General features: G+C 49.1%; 1 protein-coding gene across 7 annotated transcripts in view; it reads right to left on the reverse strand.

The window, feature by feature from the left end:
- LOC128701320 (mucin-2-like) overlaps positions 1-18,534 on the reverse strand; it is a 648,393-nt gene that overhangs the window by 161,487 nt on the left and 468,372 nt on the right. The window contains exon 1 of one of the 7 annotated variants that reach the window (XM_070100367.1): positions 9,278-9,342. The exons of 5 other annotated variants lie outside the window; for them this stretch is intronic. The gene's annotated coding sequence lies outside the window, so the exon portion shown is untranslated. Of the gene's footprint in view, positions 1-3,367; positions 4,009-9,277; positions 9,343-18,534 lie in introns of those variants that run through there. One more of the 7 variants, XM_070100364.1, reaches the window with a different exon arrangement.

Below are 18,534 nucleotides of genomic sequence, written 5' to 3' on the forward strand. Positions count from 1 at the left end.
GACTGTACATGAATGGTACACAATATTAGTGTAGTATCTACCTGTGACTGTACAAGAATGGTACACAATATTAGTGCAGTATCTACCTGTGACTGTACAAGAATGGTACACAATATTAGTGCAGTATCTACCTGTGACTGTACAAGAATGGTACACAATATTAGTGCAGTATCTACCTGTGACTGTACAAGAATGGTACACAATATTAGTGCAGTATCTACCTGTGACTGTACAAGAATGGTACACAATATTAGTGCAGTATCTACCTGTGACTGTACAAGAATGGTACACAATATTAGTGCAGTATCTACCTGTGACTGTACAAGAATGGTACACAATATTAGTGTAGTATCTACCTGTGACTGTACAAGAATGGTACACAATATTAGTGCAGTATCTACCTGTGACTGTACAAGAATGGTACACAATATTAGTGTAGTATCTACCTGTGACTGTACAAGAATGGTACACAATATTAGTGTAGTATCTACCTGTGACTGTACAAGAATGGTACACAATATTAGTGCAGTATCTACCTGTGACTGTACAAGAATGGTACACAATATTAGTGTAGTATCTACCTGTGACTGTACAAGAATGGTACACAATATTAGTGTAGTATCTACCTGTGACTGTACAAGAATGGTACACAATATTAGTGTAGTATCTACCTGTGACTGTACAAGAATGGTACACAATATTAGTGTAGTATCTACCTGTGACTGTACAAGAATGGTACACAATATTAGTGCAGTATCTACCTGTGACTGTACAAGAATGGTACACAATATTAGTGCAGTATCTACCTGTGACTGTACAAGAATGGTACACAATATTAGTGCAGTATCTACCTGTGACTGTACAAGAATGGTACACAATACCAACAAGATGAATACATCAGGCACTGATTACTTCATCTTTTGTATATGATTCTACTGTCTTCCAGTTATGTCCTTGAATTTGTATTGATAAAGCCACTGGTTGGAGAATCTACAGACCGAAAAGTTGCTTGACTTACATACCCGTTGACTACTTTACTTACATACCCGTTGACTACTTTACTTACATACCCGTTTACTACCTTACATACCCGTTGACTACTTTACTTACATACCCGTTGACTACTTTACTTACATACCCGTTTACTACTTTACTTACATACCCGTTGACTACTTTACTTACATACCCGTTGACTACTTTACTTACATACCCGTTTACTACTTTTGGTTCACTATGGTATCTTTGATATACCTCTGATGAGTTTCCAGAGTCTTTCTACTCCCGGAGGCCGGCCACGGACCATTCTCGTCTGGTGCTAACCTGGCCAATCAGATAACAAGCCCACAAGTCAGGTCAGGGCATGGTGAAGAGCTGGCAACAAGTCAGGTCAGTGGAGAGGTCATGTTACGTGCGTTATGAAGCTTACAGATTTTGACATCTACTGTTAGAGATATACTTTAACGCTATTTAGTAGAATTATTTAAGCACCGTAAGGAACGAGGGTTGACTACTTACCCTACCAGCTATCTAGTGTAGGACAGGTCAACATGATACCCCTGGAACCACCAAGTGACCCGACCCCTCCTCAAACATCCCAGCCCGCCACCTGACTGATATTTCCTAGAATGGTCAACCTCTCACTTCAGCCCTGACAGAGAGAGAGCAAACGTTCACAGAGCACAAACACAACGGGGAGAACAAACGATCCCAGAACACAAACACAACAGGGAGAACAAACGATCACAGAACACAAACACAACAGGGAGAACAAACGATCCCAGAGCACAAACAGGGAGAACAAACGATCACAGAGCACAAACAGGGAGAACAAACGATCACAGCACAAACACAACAGAGAGAACAAACGATCACAGCACAAACACACAACAGGGAGAACAAACGATCCCATAGCACAAACACACAACAGAGAGAACAAACGATCACAGAGCACAAACACACAACAGAGAGAACAAACGATCACAGAGCACAAACACACAACAGAGAGAACAAACGATCACAGAGCACAAACACACAACAGAGAGAACAAACGATCACAGCACGAACACACAACAGAGAGAACAAACGATCACAGAGCACAAACACAACAGGGAGAACAAACGATCCCATAGCACAAACACACAACAGAGAGAACAAACGATCACAGAGCACAAACACACAACAGAGAGAACAAACGATCACAGCACGAACACACAACAGAGAGAACAAACGATCACAGAGCACAAACACAACAGGGAGAACAAACGATCACAGCACAAACACACAACAGGGAGAACAAACGATCCCATAGCACAAACACACAACAGAGAGAACAAACGATCACAGCACAAACACACAACAGAGAGAACAAACGATCACAGCACAAACACACAACAGAGAGAACAAACGATCACAGAGCACAAACACACAACAGAGAGAACAAACGATCACAGCACAAACACACAACAGAGAGAACAAACGATCACAGCACAAACACACAACAGAGAGAACAAACGATCACAGAGCACAAACACACAACAGAGAGAACAAACGATCCCATAGCACAAACACACAACAGAGAACAAAATTCCAGAGCACAAACACACAGAGAACAAACGATCCCACAGCACAAACACAACAGGGAGAACAAACGTTCACAGAGCACAAACAGATAAACTATCCCAGAGCACAAACACACAACAGGGAGAGCAAACGATCACAGAGCACAAACACAACAGGGAGAGCAAACGATCACAGCACAAACACAACAGGGAGAGCAAACGATCACAGAGCACAAACACAACAGGGAGAGCAAACGATCACAGAGCACAAACACAACAGAGAGAACAATCACAGAGCACAAATACACATCAGAGAACAAACGATCACAGAGCACAAACACAACAGAGAGAACAATCACAGAGCACAAATACACATCAGAGAACAAACGATCACAGAGCACAAACACAACAGGGAGAGCAAACGATCACAGAGCACAAACACAACAGAGAGAACAATCACAGAGCACAAATACACATCAGAGAACAAACGATCACAGAGCACAAACACAACACAGCAAACGTTCACAGCTATCTAGTGTCGGGCAGGTCAACATGATACCCCAGAGACCACCAAGGTGACCTGACCCTTCTCAAACAACCAAGGATACGACCTGAATGATGTTTCTCAGAATGGTCAACCTCCCTGACAAAGAGTACACACTCACAGGTCACAAGTATATAACAGTGAGCACACTCAGAGGTCACAAAGAACGCAGAGGACACAAATAAAGACAGTAAACGCAGACATGACACAAAGCGGCAAGACACAGCTGCAGGCATGTCTTGCCAGAGAGACGCAACTTTCTCACCTCGTGTATGACTGCACTCCACCGCCTGCAGCAGAAGCTGGAGTTTCCCCTGGCACCTCCAGCACTTGTCCATCACGACACAACCTGCGATGCCCACTACCCACTCTGTCCCCCCCTTCCCCGGTTACACGTCCTCTTCATTAAGACTACTTCAGCATCCACTGTCACAAATCTCAAGATAACACCGTTACACTAAGAACTCCGTTATACAAAGACCGCCGTCACACCAAGATCACCGTCATACGAGGACCACCGTCACATTATGATCACCGTTATACAACGACCGCCGTCACACTAAAGACCACCGGTCACAATACGACTACGGTCACACTACGTGATGGTTGGTGACCAGCTTCAACTGTGCTTGTCAGTGTTAATACCTCCCTCCTGCTGCTGCTGGTGGTGGTGCAGTCAACCCTCACACCAGTCTACTCCACACAGCCTCTAACGTAATACTCTCCTGACGCTCTACAGTACCACACTCATCCATATATTTTCCATTTATCTTGGAGGTTGTCAACAACAGTGTGTCACAAACATCATTAACAATCACCAGCACTGTAATGACCATCGTTTCAACTCATCGTGTGAACGGAACTACATAAGTCAGCCACTTGATCCACTGGTGGAATAAAGGCAAATGGAGGTGGTAGGGGAGAACCAGGACAGCATACTTGATGATAAACACACCACCACCACTACCACCACTACCATCACCATCGCCTACCTTCCTCCTCCCATCAAGCATCCAACTAACACCCTTAACAATTCCCTCTACTCAGTCTAATAATTATAAAAAAAGTTATCGTTGTAATGTTTAAATGAAAATAATCATTCCATCTTTGATATACCTTACCGGAGCATAAAAAAATACGGTACGATACTTTGGGCCACCCAGCTGATTCTTGGCTGCCGCGCTGCCACACACACAACGTACACAACTTACAAAAATATTAATGCAAAATTATTAATGAACTTCGTAAGGCGACATTTTTTCGTTATATGAAATACATGTATTTATTTTAAGATTTAACGACGATGATGTTTCGTGCAACACCCGAAATATACGACCCCGACCCGACCAGTTCAGTGTTTCTGAGGGAATGTAACCCTCTCACCTCCAGTACTACCCCCACTCATCCATCACTACCCCCACTCATCCATCACTACCCCCACTCATCCATCACTACCCCCACTCATCCATCACTACCCCCACTCATCCATCACTGCCTCACTCATCCACCTTTACCCCCACTCATCCATCACTACCTCACTCATCCACCTTTACCCCCACTCATCCATCACTACCCCCACTCATCCATCACTGCCTCACTCATCCACCTTTACCCCCACTCATCCATCACTACCCCCACTCATCCATCACTGCCTCACTCATCCACCTTTACCCCCACTCATCCATCACTACCCCCACTCATCCATCACTGCCTCACTCATCCACCTTTACCCCCACTCATCCATCACTACCCCCACTCATCCACCTTTACCCCCACTCATCCATCACTACCTCACTTATCCACCTTTACCCCCACTCATCCATCACTACCCCACTAATCCACCTTTACCCCCACTCATTCATCACTACCCCACTCATCCACCTTTACCCCCACTCATCCATCACTACCCCTCTTATTAACCACCACCCACTCATCCACCACGCCTACTCATTAATTGTGCCTAGTCATCCACCACCCCACATCACCCTACTGCCCACACATCACCCTCATCCACCGCTCACACATCACCCTCACTCATCCACCGCCCACACATCACCCTCACTCATCCACCGCCCACACATCACCCTCACTCATCCACCGCTCACACATCACCCTCACTCATCCACCGCCCACACATCACCCTCACTCATCCACCGCCCACACATCACCCTCACTCATCCATCGCCCACTCATCACCCTCACTCATCCATCGCCCACACATCACCCTCACTCATCCACCGCCCACACATCACCCTCACTCATCCACCGCCCACACATCACCCTCACTCATCCACCGCTCACACATCACCCTCATCCACCGCCCACACATCACCCTCACTCATCCACCGCTCACACATCACCCTCACTCATCCACCGCCCACACATCACCCTCACTCATCCACCGCCCACACATCACCCTCACTCATCCACCGCTCACACATCATCCTCACTCATCCATCGCCCACACATCGCCCTCATCCACCGCCCACACATCACCCTCACTCATCCACCGCTCACACATCACCCTCACTCATCCACCGCCCACACATCACCCTCACTCATCCACCGCCCACACATCACCCTCACTCATCCACCGCTCACACATCACCCTCACTCATCCACCGCCCACACATCACCCTCACTCATCCACCGCCCACACATCACCCTCATCCACCGCCCACACATCACCCTCACTCATCCACCGCCCACACATCACCCTCACTCATCCACCGCCCACACATCACCCTCACTCATCCACCGCTCACACATCACCCTCACTCATCCACCGCCCACACATCACCCTCACTCATCCACCGCCCACACATCACCCTCATCCACTGCCCACACATCACCCTCACTCATCCACCGCCCACACATCACCCTCATCCACTGCCCACACATCACCCTCACTCATCCACCGCCCACACATCACCCTCACTCATCCACCGCCCACACATCACCCTCATCCACCGCCCACACATCACCCTCACTCATCCACCGCCCACACATCACCCTCATCCACTGCCCACACATCACCCTCACTCATCCACCGCCCACACATCACCCTCACTCATCCACCGCCCACACATCACCCTCATCCACCGCTCACACATCACCCTCACTCATCCACCGCCCACACATCACCCTCACTCATCCACCGCCCACACATCACCCTCACTCATCCACCGCCCACACATCACCCTCACTCATCCACCGCCCACACATCACCCTCACTCATCCACCGCCCACACATCACCCTCATCCACCGCTCACACATCACCCTCACTCATCCACCGCCCACACATCACCCTCACTCATCCACCGCCCACACATCACCCTCACTCATCCACCGCCCACACATCACCCTCACTCATCCACCGCCCACACATCACCCTCACTCATCCACCGCTCACACATCACCCTCACTCATCCATCGCCCACACATCGCCCTCATCCACTGCCCACACATCACCCTCACTCATCCACCGCCCACACATCACCCTCACTCATCCACCGCCCACACATCACCCTCACTCATCCACCGCCCACACATCACCCTCACTCATCCACCGCCCACACATCACCCTCACTCATCCACCGCTCACACATCACCCTCACTCATCCACCGCTCACACATCACCCTCACTCATCCACCGCTCACACATCACCCTCACTCATCCATCGCCCACACATCACCCTCACTCATCCACACAACTGAACCAGCAGAAAGTAGAACCCATTAGACTAGTAAATAACAGAGCTTATATTCACTAATAGTGAAAACCTGATTCAGAGCATTGTAGCGCCTCAGACATTAACCTCAGACCACAACTTAAACCTTCAAACATGTACTCCCATTGGTCATAATCAACAAAATACTTAGTGTCCACTGCATCCCTTCTGCACTGCCTCCCATATCTCTCACTCCAGTATGTTATGACAGTGGTATAATCGGCCTTAAGACTGACCACCCAAACGAGTTCTTCATGATTGAGAGAGAAAATGTTGCAGACATCTCCCTGATCTCTGATATAACTCTAACACCACTTGACTTCGAAGAAGTCATTGATTGCATGCCCACGCACTCTACCCCAGGCCCATACTTCTCAAACTTCATATTACTCAAGAAACCCTTATCACATGTCTTCAATATGCCACGGAGAAGAAGCCTAGACACTGTTGTCATCTTTCAGTCTTGAGAAACATTTGATATTGAACCACTCCACAAAGGTGATAGCAAAGAAATGGCAAAAAAAAAAAAAACTAGACAATTACCCTAACATCCCAAATTATCAAGATTTTTGAAAGGGTTTTAAGAAGATTGCCAATTTACAAGGAATCGCAGCAGTTGCTCAACCCAGGTCAACATGATGGTGGTGGCGCTACGAATCGGGGCACATCCTAGGCACAATAAGGGAACATTGCATCAACATCTGTGGTCTCAGACTATTCAACATCTTACCAGAAGATATCAGAGACCCTGCTAGTAGCTGTTACCGATGTTTTTCACTATGATAACAGTAATAGTGGCAGGTAATATTGACCACAGTAAGAGTGACAAGAGTAACATTGACAACCGTAACAGTAACAGTTACTGTGATAACAGTTTGTGACGACAGTAACAGTGACACCAGTTACAGTGACACCAGTTACAGTGACACCAGTAACAGTGACAACAGAGAGCGTGTCAGCCACATGGTCCAGCCATCACATTACTTAAAGTATCTGAAAATTGATCCAGCGGCCTGGGCCCTCTTGTCGACCCAGGTCCACCCTGAGGTTCCTGGCAGGTGGGCGAGGGTGTGGGCGTAGGGAGGGAAGCCAGGTGCTGGAAGGGGAGGGAGGGAGGGTGTTGGAAGAGGGAAGCAGGCAGGGAGGAAAGCAGGCCAGGCAGGCTGAGAGGGGAGGGTTGGAAAACATTCAGGGAGGGAGGGAAGGTCTCCTGTGAGGGGTAGCAGAGCTTCAGGGAGGGTAGGAGGGTGGAAGGGAGGGAGTGGACCGTCCCTGCCCGCCGGCGCGACAACAGCTGACGTAAACGCCATCATTACCCGCCCACACACCCACGCCCATCGCACGCCCATACCCCTCGCTCAAACACCCACGCCCACGCACCAGGACCACTGCGTACCGAACGTTCACATCGGAAATGCAGTACTAAGATGCCGTTACTACAGCCAAGGAACAGGTTAGAGGTGCGGGTAGCGGTTCCTTAATCCTGTCAGACATGCCTATGTACACCCTATGGGGTGTCACACATGCCTATGTACACCCTATGGGGTGTCAGACATGCCTATGTACACCCTGTGGGGTGTCAGACATGCCGTAACACTGAGGATAAGATAGGAGAGAATAACAAGGTGAGGATAGCTGGGGTACATGTATGAGGATGACTGGGATAAATAAGGATGGCTAGGATAGACAAGCATGGTTATGATAAATAAAGATATGGGTAGGATACGCGAGAAAAAAAATAGGGAGAGCAAGGGTAGTTAGAAAAGCCGAAATACCTTACGCGAAGATAAGCCAATATGGCTAGGGAAGGTGGGGATAAGTGAAAACAGTTACCTGGAGGGTATTCCGGGGATCAACGCCCCCGTCCATGACCATGCCTCCCGGGGGATCAGGGCCTGATCAACGAGGCTGTTGCTGCTGGCCGCACGCAATCCAACGTACGAAACACAGCCCGGCTGATCCGGCACCGACTTTAGGTATCTGTCCGGCTCCCTCTTGAAGATAAGTGAAAACAGATAGGATAGGTGAGGATAATTGAAATAGCTAGGATATGTGAGGATAACTGAAAATGGCTATGAGAAACGAGGATAAGTGAAAATAGCTAAATGCGAGGATAAGTAAAAGAGCTAGGATAGGCGAGGATAAAGAGAAAATAGTTAGTATATGAGAGATAAAGAGAAAATAGCTAGTATAGGCGAGGATAAAGAGAAAACAGCTAAGATAGACGAGGATAAAAAGAAAATAGGTAGGATAGCTAAATAGCTGCACAATGTTACGTAGACTATGGTGGTTCACGAAATCGTAATGACACGATTGCAAACAAACCATACCACGGGTGGGGATAGAACCTGCGATCATAGTCTCAAAACGGTCTGGAGTTTTGAGACTCTCTGATCGCGGGTTCTATCTCCACCCGTGGTATGGTGGTATTCTGGCACTGTACCTGGTCACGGACCGGGCCGCGGGGACATTGATCCCCGGAATATCCTGCAGGTAGGTAAACCTGGAGATTGTTCCAAAATGAACGAAAGGAACACGAAGAACCTGGGAGTAATAATGTCAGCTGACTTTTTTCAAAGAATACAATTAGGCAAATGTTACGACGGCCAGGAAAATTACGAGGTGGATAATGAGAACTTTCAAAACAAGAGAAATAGTTCCTACGGTGACATTATGAATCGATCGTGCTCGAAATAAGCTCTCAGGGCTCCATTCAGGGCAGGACATATATCAGAGCTGGAACACGTACAGAAATCATTTAAGGCCTACATAGAGCCAATACAGCATTTATATTACTGGGAACGTCTCAAAATCCTAAATAAATACTGTATCGGAGGAGAGAGATACATGATAATATATACGTGAAAATTACACGAGGGCTTAGTGCCAAATCTGTACAGTGCCATAACATACTGGAGTGAGAGAGATAGGAGGAAGTGTAAAATAAACCCTGTGAAAGGCAGGGGCACCGTGGACACAATAACATTGTATCAACATCCGTGGTCCCAGACTCTTTAACATCTTACTAGAAGTTATCAGAAACACTTGACAAATACCTCTGCCAAGTGGGACCGAGCAGCGGGAGCAGTGATCCCCCAGAAGCAACTACAGGTAACCAGGTGAACCAGGCTGTTATGGACAAGTGAACCAGCGGGCTGCCAGCAGCAACAACCTGGATGACCAGGTAAGCTGCAGACAAGCCTGAGCCAGGGCTGGGTTCCGGGAGTAGGACAACTCTGGAAGTCCATCCAACCAGACGGAAGGTATCTCGGTGTTTATTCTTGAAGAAATGTAACTAATAAAACTTAATTGTGGTATTTGTATTCTTCATATTCGTGATATTTCTCCCACAATTGTGTTATTACAAACCTATATACATCTTAACTAAGTTAATTACTGGTGGTTAAATGTACACTCTTATTTTTACTTCATTCCCCACATTTATTTTGTGGCACTAGTTATTACATTAATTCCCCATATTATTCCCCATTCATTCCAGAGATTCCTTGATCAAACAGGTTGCTGCTGCTAGTCAAGCGCAGGCCTACACAGCCGTTCGAACCTGGCTGCCATCTAGCCTACGGCACCCCTGGTTTTCACTGTTTATTCTTACCTCCCTTCCTGCCCCTCCCTCTCTCTCGGTACACTGATAGTGTGCATGTTAGGGTGCAAGCCTTCAAGTATATTCCTTGTATACTTCATTAGTCGCAGTTTCCTCCCCCCCCCCCGAGTGTATTTCAAGTACTATAAGGCGTTGTCATGTAGGGGGGTAATGATTGAATAGGATATAAGTGGGGAATATGGGAGTAAGGGATTATGTAGGCAGGGGAGAGGCAGGCGAGGTGGTAGGAGTGAGATGATTAGCGGAGGTAGGTAGGTAATGACAGGTCAGTGGTGACCACCACGACACTCTCATTAACTCTACAATACTCACTAACATATGCCTCACCCACTCTTCACTCATATATAAACATAATAAAATATAAGAAATATGAATAGCAAGTAACAGGGACAGTGAATATTACTATTCTACTCAAACACAGTTTATTATTAAGTCTTTGTACAATAATATATTTGGGAACAGAACACTATTGTGGTTTAGATAAATGGGATGGTACACATAAGCAGTGAGACAGGGAACACAATCAACTTGACCAAAATGAATGTAACTTACACTATAGCACAGAGGACAGTTCACTACAGGAAGCCACAGGTCCCAAGACCTACACAGCACGAGTACGACGCCAAGCCAGTACTCTGCCCAGTGCCTCCAACAGTCTCCTCCAGAGACTTCAGCAGCCTTCTCCCGAGCCCTGCACCCCAGCAGCAGCTCCGCTCGAATCTCTGCTCAGGAGCTCTGCACCCCGGCAGCAGCTCCGCTCGAGTCTCTGCTCAGGAGCTCTGCACCCCGGCAGCAGCTCCGCTCGAGTCCCTTGATCAAGCTCTTCCTTGGGCTTTTATGGTGGTCCAAGCACCCTCCACAACCACGTGTTGCGACCTGACGCCTAGGTCTGAGGCGTCAAGAACAAAAGATCTCAGACGTGGGCGTGGCTACAGACGCCTGCCAAGGCAAGGTGTGACCATATAATTGGTCAAATTAGGTCTCCCCAGAGACCTCACAAGCCCAGCTGGACTACATCACATCCCCCTTTCTCCCCCAATTTAAAATATCTGAGAACTAGGACAATTTGTCCTAGTTATTAGACTATTTTAATCCTTATCCCTTAAATCTATTACAATACAAAGACAAAATTATACATAATACAATTATATTTCCCTCAACCTCCTCATCTACCACAAGGCAGCATAATCAGTACACCTGGCAGTTGACCAGCATAATAGTCGCTCTCTGGTGCAAAGCCTCCTTACCCGTCATTTCTCCTTAAACCTAACTATCGGGCTCCAGTGCCTTCCCTACTTCTACTAGAAATTCACTAGCCAATGCTAGTCACCCTCGCACGTTAACCATTGGGCCAAACCTCTCTAGGCTTCTATGGCGTAGAAAACTGCTCCAACGGGTTGCATTCTTTCAAGTAACTGCAACTGGACCACTTCACGACCACCAAGGTCGCATTTTCGGCACACTTCACATGCACACTACAACATCTGAAAATCGAGACAGGGCAGGCATCGCAGCTAAGACCCTCCATTATCCTATGCCACTACTAGGATTCACTGGCCTCAAAAAACAAGGCGGCCATAATCACTGGACCGTTTTCAAGGTCACCTTATTTCACACAGGTAACACTAACACTTCTGGCAAGTCAAAGTAGGCTGGGGACATCTCACACTCTTAATTGTCTCTCATGGCTGGCAGGGCATCCCCGCATACCTGTCGCACAGGTCGACCAGCAAGGCAGGACATACCTCCATGCCGCCCTTGAAAGCAGGCTGGTCCCAGCAGCTGGAGTCCATCTCCGCGGCTCACGTCCTTCCACATCTCCGAGGATGGCAACTCCTTCATAGTAGATTCTCCTGTCCTGGCACACCAGCCAGAATCCCTCACACACCACTGCAGCATCACCGCCATCTCCTCTTGAGCTAGGCAGCATCGCAGCATCACAGCACGGCCACAGCATCGCAGCATGGCTACAGCATCGCAGCACGGTCCCAGCATCTCAGCACGGCTGCAGCATCTCAACATCACAGCAGCACACAGCACGGCCACAGCATCGCAGCATGGCTACAGCATCTCAGCACGGTCATATCACAGCAGCACACAGCACGGCCACAGCATCGCAGCATGGCTACAGCATCGCAGCACGGTCCCAGCATCTCAGCACGGCTGCAGCATCTCAACATCACAGCAGCACACAGCACGGCCACAGCATCGCAGCACGGCTACAGCATCTCAGCACGGCCACAGCATCGCAGCACGGCTACAGCATCTCAGCAGCATCACAGCAGCCGACATCAGCAGTAGCAGGCTATGGTCAGTTGCTCGAGGTGAGGTGAGGTCACTTCAGGTCATCAACAGCAGGTGCGGTCACCCATCCCTGGCAACTGCGGGTAACTGGCGGTCCGTGGGTGATGGTCACAGAGGCTGGGTGACGCAGACAGACACCCACCACACTGGATGACAGACCAGGGCAGCAATACATCTACTGGGGCACATCAGCTGGGTGACTGGGCATATCAGCTGGGTGACTGGGCACATCAGGTGGACAGCAATCATAGGCAACTCTTCAATGGGTGACAGTTGTGGGTAAGTCTTCCAAGGCGGGCTGGGTGACTTCTCATTCCTCTGTAAATATTCAATTTCGGCCAGTAATTGCTTCCCCCAAAAGTCTCACCCAAATACTGATATTCTCCACCATTTATCTCTAACCAACAACGAACTCCACCAAATATAATATTACACCCAAACAATTATTTAGACCCACCGTCAAAAAAGGACAGTTAAGGTCACTAGGATTATAATATACAGATATTCACTTTAGATTTTACACACACAAGAAAAAAAAAAGTGGTAGCAAATGGTAGCATAACAAGTATAACCGAGCAGTCAAAAATAAGGCACATGGGACTGGTTCCTACTATAAAAATAATAAGAACCACCACCGCTTAGACACCATGTCATGTAGGGGGGTGATGATTAGGGGAATATGGGGGTAAGCGGGGGGAGTCAGTAGGTAGGGGACAGGCGAGGTGGTAGGAGTGAGGTAGGTAGATAATGTAAGGTCACTGGTGACTACAACTTCACCTCTCATTACTCTACCCACCACACTACACTCCCTCTCACTACATGAAATAAAATAATGAATAAAATAGCAAATAACGTGGACCGTGAATATTACTATTCTACTCAAACACAGTTTATTATTAAGTCTTTGTACAATAATATATTTGGGAACAGAACACTATTGTGGTTTAGATAAATGGGATGGTACACATAAGCAGTGAGACAGGGAACACAATCAACTTGACCAAAATGAATGTAACTTACACTATAGCACAGAGGACAGTTCACTACAGGAAGCCACAGGTCCCAAGACCTACACAGCACGAGTACGACGCCAAGCCAGTACTCTGCCCAGTGCCTCCAACAGTCTCCTCCAGAGACTTCAGCAGCCTTCTCCCGAGCCCTGCACCCCAGCAGCAGCTCCGCTCGAATCTCTGCTCAGGAGCTCTGCACCCCGGCAGCAGCTCCGCTCGAGTCTCTGCTCAGGAGCTCTGCACCCCGGCAGCAGCTCCGCTCGAGTCCCTTGATCAAGCTCTTCCTTGGGCTTTTATGGTGGTCCAAGCACCCTCCACAACCACGTGTTGCGACCTGACGCCTAGGTCTGAGGCGTCAAGAACAAAAGATCTCAGACGTGGGCGTGGCTACAGACGCCTGCCAAGGCAAGGTGTGACCATATAATTGGTCAAATTAGGTCTCCCCAGAGACCTCACAAGCCCAGCTGGACTACATCACAGCGTTCCTAGTCGTTTATATGGTTTAATGATTTATGCAGACAGTATACGATCTCTGTGCATTTTCCAGTTGTGATATATCTCCTGCCTTGAGAGGGACTGTGAGCACAGAACATTACTCCGGACCTGAGAGCACAGGTGAATAGCACCATCACTGGCGTGACTTGTTCTCAAGGACCTCATAATTCACTCTGATATATATGGCACTTGTGATATTTGCTGTTACAGACAGAAGGGCGCACCCCAATAGAAGTAGAGCAGCTTCGGCCATGGGCCTGGCTCGTCTGGTCACTGGTGCTTGCCTGGTCAACCAGGTTGTTGCTTCTGGAGGCCCGCTGCCCCACATATCCATCACAGCCTGGTTGATCATTCACCAGATGAAGATACTAGTCCAGTTTCCCTTTGAAGGCTTCTACACTTGTTCCAGCTGTGTTTCTGATATCTTCTGGAAAGATGTTGAATAGTCTGGGACCACGGATGTTGATACAGTGTTCCCTTATTGTCCCCACCGCACCCCTGCTCCAAAGAATACTGAGGGCTCGTGCTAGTTGTACTTTGCATTTCTTTATAAATAGGGCATTCCATGAATCTGGTCCAGGTGCTGAGTGAGATGAGTAGATGATATCTCTGCTGTTACAAATTATTCTAAGCACCAAGGCTAGTCTCGAAGCAAATCTTTGAACTTTCTCTAGTTTCTGGACACGTTTTCTCAGGTGTGTGTTCCATGCTGATGCTGAGTACTCTGATAAAGGTAGTATACTGAGGTACCTTACTTAAGGTACCAGAATGCTGGTATTAACTTTCCCAGACGAGCACAAGCAGCTATTTTGCTGGTGTGTAATTATCCCCTAGATCTCTTCCCTTTTCTTCTGAATTGTAACCTCTGTGCAAAGTCTGTGTTCCGTATCTGGTCTTCTCTCTCCCTTCAAGATTTTCATAACGTTGCACTTCCTGCGGTTGAAATATAATAACCACTTGTGTGACCAGTTCCTCATAACCTTAATATGTTTTCTCAAGTTGTATATACCCACTGAGTTGTGTTTGGGTGGGTTGAGACACTACTCCTGACCCCGTGTCTTGAGTTAGCTTCACCTACATCTAGTGGACTCCAAACATCCCAGGCCTCATCATACCTACTACTAAAACTGAGGGTAAAGGGAGCCTCTCCTGGGAGCCGAGAAATACTTTCTGATGTTCACATCTTAAGGTTAATGTATCACGTTCTTCCTGGTCCTCTCCTCTCCAACATCTTGTCATTGTTTGCTATTTCCTCTCAGTATTTTCTATGTCAGGATCATGTTTTCCCTTTACTCACCTTCCTGGTATGGTTGTCTGACGTCTTTGAGCGTTCCCAGGTATTGCATTCCTTCCTTCCTTCCTTCCCTCCCCCACTGTGTGTGTGTGTCCTAGATGTATTAACAGAGGTCGAGTCACAATCTACTACTACAACCACCACCACTTCCAAGACCACGACTGCTACAACCACCACCACCGACGCCACCGCTATCACCACCACGGGTATCACCAGCATTACCACCATCACCGCCGCCACCACTATCATCACCATTACCACCACCACCATCTCAGGAAGTGACGCTACGCTGCCCAAGCACTTTATCGACGGGAAGTGCCACTTCACGTTCTGCTACCTCTCCTGCCGCCGCTACTGCCTCTCCTGCCGCCGCCGCTACTGCATCTCCTGCCGCCGCTACTCCCTTCCCTGCCGCCGCCGCTACTGCCTCTCTCGCCGCCGCTACTGCCTCTCTCGCCGCCGCCGCTACTGCCTCTCTCGCCGCCGCCGCTACTGCCTCTCTCGCCGCCGCCGCTACTGCCTCTCTCGCCGCCGCCGCTACTGCCTCTCTCGCCGCCGCCGACGCTAATGCCTCTCCCGCCGCCGCTGCTAATGCCTCTCCCGCCGCCAAAGATACTGCCTCTTCCGCCTCCACCGCTACTGCCTCTCCCGCCGCCGCTAATGTCTTTCCCGCCGCCACCGCTACTACCTCTCCTTCCGCCGCCACTATTGCCTCTTCTCCTGCCGCTGCCTGTGCCGCCGCGGAGAGTGGAGGAAGAACAAGGGGGGATGGGGTGGAACAGAGGGGGGGAGAGGCAAGAGACCTTGAACTGTGGCACCTGGCACCCTCAGGCCCCCCTCCCCCCACGGTGCCTGGTGTGGTGCAAGCACCTGCAGGTGACACCGTCACCTTCACCTGTAACCTGTTTCCAGGGCCCTGCTACTCTCAGAGCCAGGTCTGAGACCAGACCTCCCTCTGGACCACCTGATAAAGCAGATTGTTGCTGCTCTTGGCTTGCACACCCAGCCATCACTACTTCACTCGTCAGCGACTACCAGTACTGAGTCAGCTACCAGCACACTGTGTTGCTGTGTCTACCAGCACACTGTGTTGCTGTGTCTACCAGCACACTGTGTTGCTGAGTCTACCAGCACACTGTGTTGCTGTGTCTACCAGCACACTGTGTTGCTGTGTCTACCAGCACACTGTTGCTGTGTCTACCAGCACACTGTGTTGCTGTGTGCTACGAGCACACTGTGTTGCTGTGTGCTACCAGCACACTGTGTTGCTGTGTGCTACCAGCACACTGTGTTGCTGTGTGCTACCAGCACACTGTGCTGCTGTGTGTCTACCAGCACACTGTGCTGCTGTGTGTCTACCAGCACACTGTGCTGCTGTGTGTCTACCAGCACACTGTGCTGCTGTGTGTCTACCAGCACACTGTGTTGCTGTGTCTACCAGCACACTGTGTTGCTGTGTGCTACCAGCACACTGTGCTACCAGCACACTGTGTTGCTGTGTGTGCTGTGTGTCTACCAGCACACTGTGCTGCGTGCTGCTGTGTGTCTACCAGCACACTGTGTTGCTGTGTCTACCAGCACACGGTGTTGCTGTGTGTCTACCAGCACACTGTGTTGCTGTGTGTCTACTGTGTGTCTACCACACACTGTGTGTTGCTGTGTCTACCAGCACACTGTGTTGCTGTGTGCTACCAGCACACTGTGTTGCTGTGTGCTACCAGCACACTGTGTTGCTGTGTCTACCAGCACACTGTGCTGCTGTGTGTCTACCAGCACACTGTTGCTGTGTGTCTACCAGCACACTGTTGCTGTGTCTACCAGCACACTGTGCTGCTGTGTCTATCAGCACACTGTGTTGTTGTGTCTACCAGCACACTGTGCTGCTGTGTGTCTACCAGCACACTGTGTTGCTGTGTGTCTACCAGCACACTGTGTTGCTGTGTCTACCAGCACACTGTGTTGCTGTGTGTCTACCAGCACACTGTGTTGCTGTGTGTCTACCAGCACACTGTGTTGCTGTGTGTCTACCAGCACACTGTTGCTGTGTCTAATAGCACACTGTGTTGCTGTGTGTCTACCAGCACACTGTGTTGCTGTGTCTACCAGCACACTGTGCTGCTGTGTGTCTACCAGCACACTGTGTTGCTGTGTGTCTACCAGCACACTGTGTTGCTGTGTGTCTACCAGCACACTGTGTTGCTGTGTCTACCAGCACACTGTGTTGCCTACCAGCACACTGTGTCGCTGTGTGTCTACCAGCACACTGTGTTGCTGTGTCTACCAGCACACTGTGCTGCTGTGTGTCTACCAGCACACTGTGTTGCTGTGTGTCTACCAGCACACTGTGTTGCTGTGTGTCTACCAGCACACTGTGTTGCTGTGTCTACCAGCACACTGTGTTGCTGTGTGTCTACCAGCACACTGTGTTGCTGTGTGTCTACCAGCACACTGTGTTGCTGTGTGTCTACCAGCACACTGTGTTGCTGTGTCTACCAGCACACTGTGTTGCTGTGTGTCTACCAGCACACTGTGTTGCTGTGTCTACCAGCACACTGTGTTGCTGTGTGTCTACCAGCACACTGTGCTGCTGTGTGTCTACCAGCACACTGTGTTGCTGTGTGTCTACCAGCACACTGTTGCTGTGTCTACTAGCACACTGTGTGCTACCAGCACACTGTGTGCTACCAGCACACTGTGTTGCTGTGTGCTACCAGCACACTGTGTTGCTGTGTCTACCAGCACACTGTGTTGCTGTGTGTCTACCAGCACACTGTGTTGCTGTGTGTCTACCAGCACACTGTGCTGCTGTGTGTCTACCAGCACACTGTGTTGCTGTGTCTACCAGCACACTGTGTTGCTGTGTCTACCAGCACACTGTGTTGCTGTGTGCTACCAGCACACTGTGCTGCTGTGTGTCTACCAGCACACTGTGTTGCTGTGTCTACCAGCACACTGTGTTGCTGTGTCCACCAGCA

This window comes from Cherax quadricarinatus, chromosome 72 (assembly GCF_038502225.1).
Source record: "Cherax quadricarinatus isolate ZL_2023a chromosome 72, ASM3850222v1, whole genome shotgun sequence".
Taxonomy (NCBI): Eukaryota; Metazoa; Arthropoda; class Malacostraca; order Decapoda; family Parastacidae; genus Cherax; species Cherax quadricarinatus.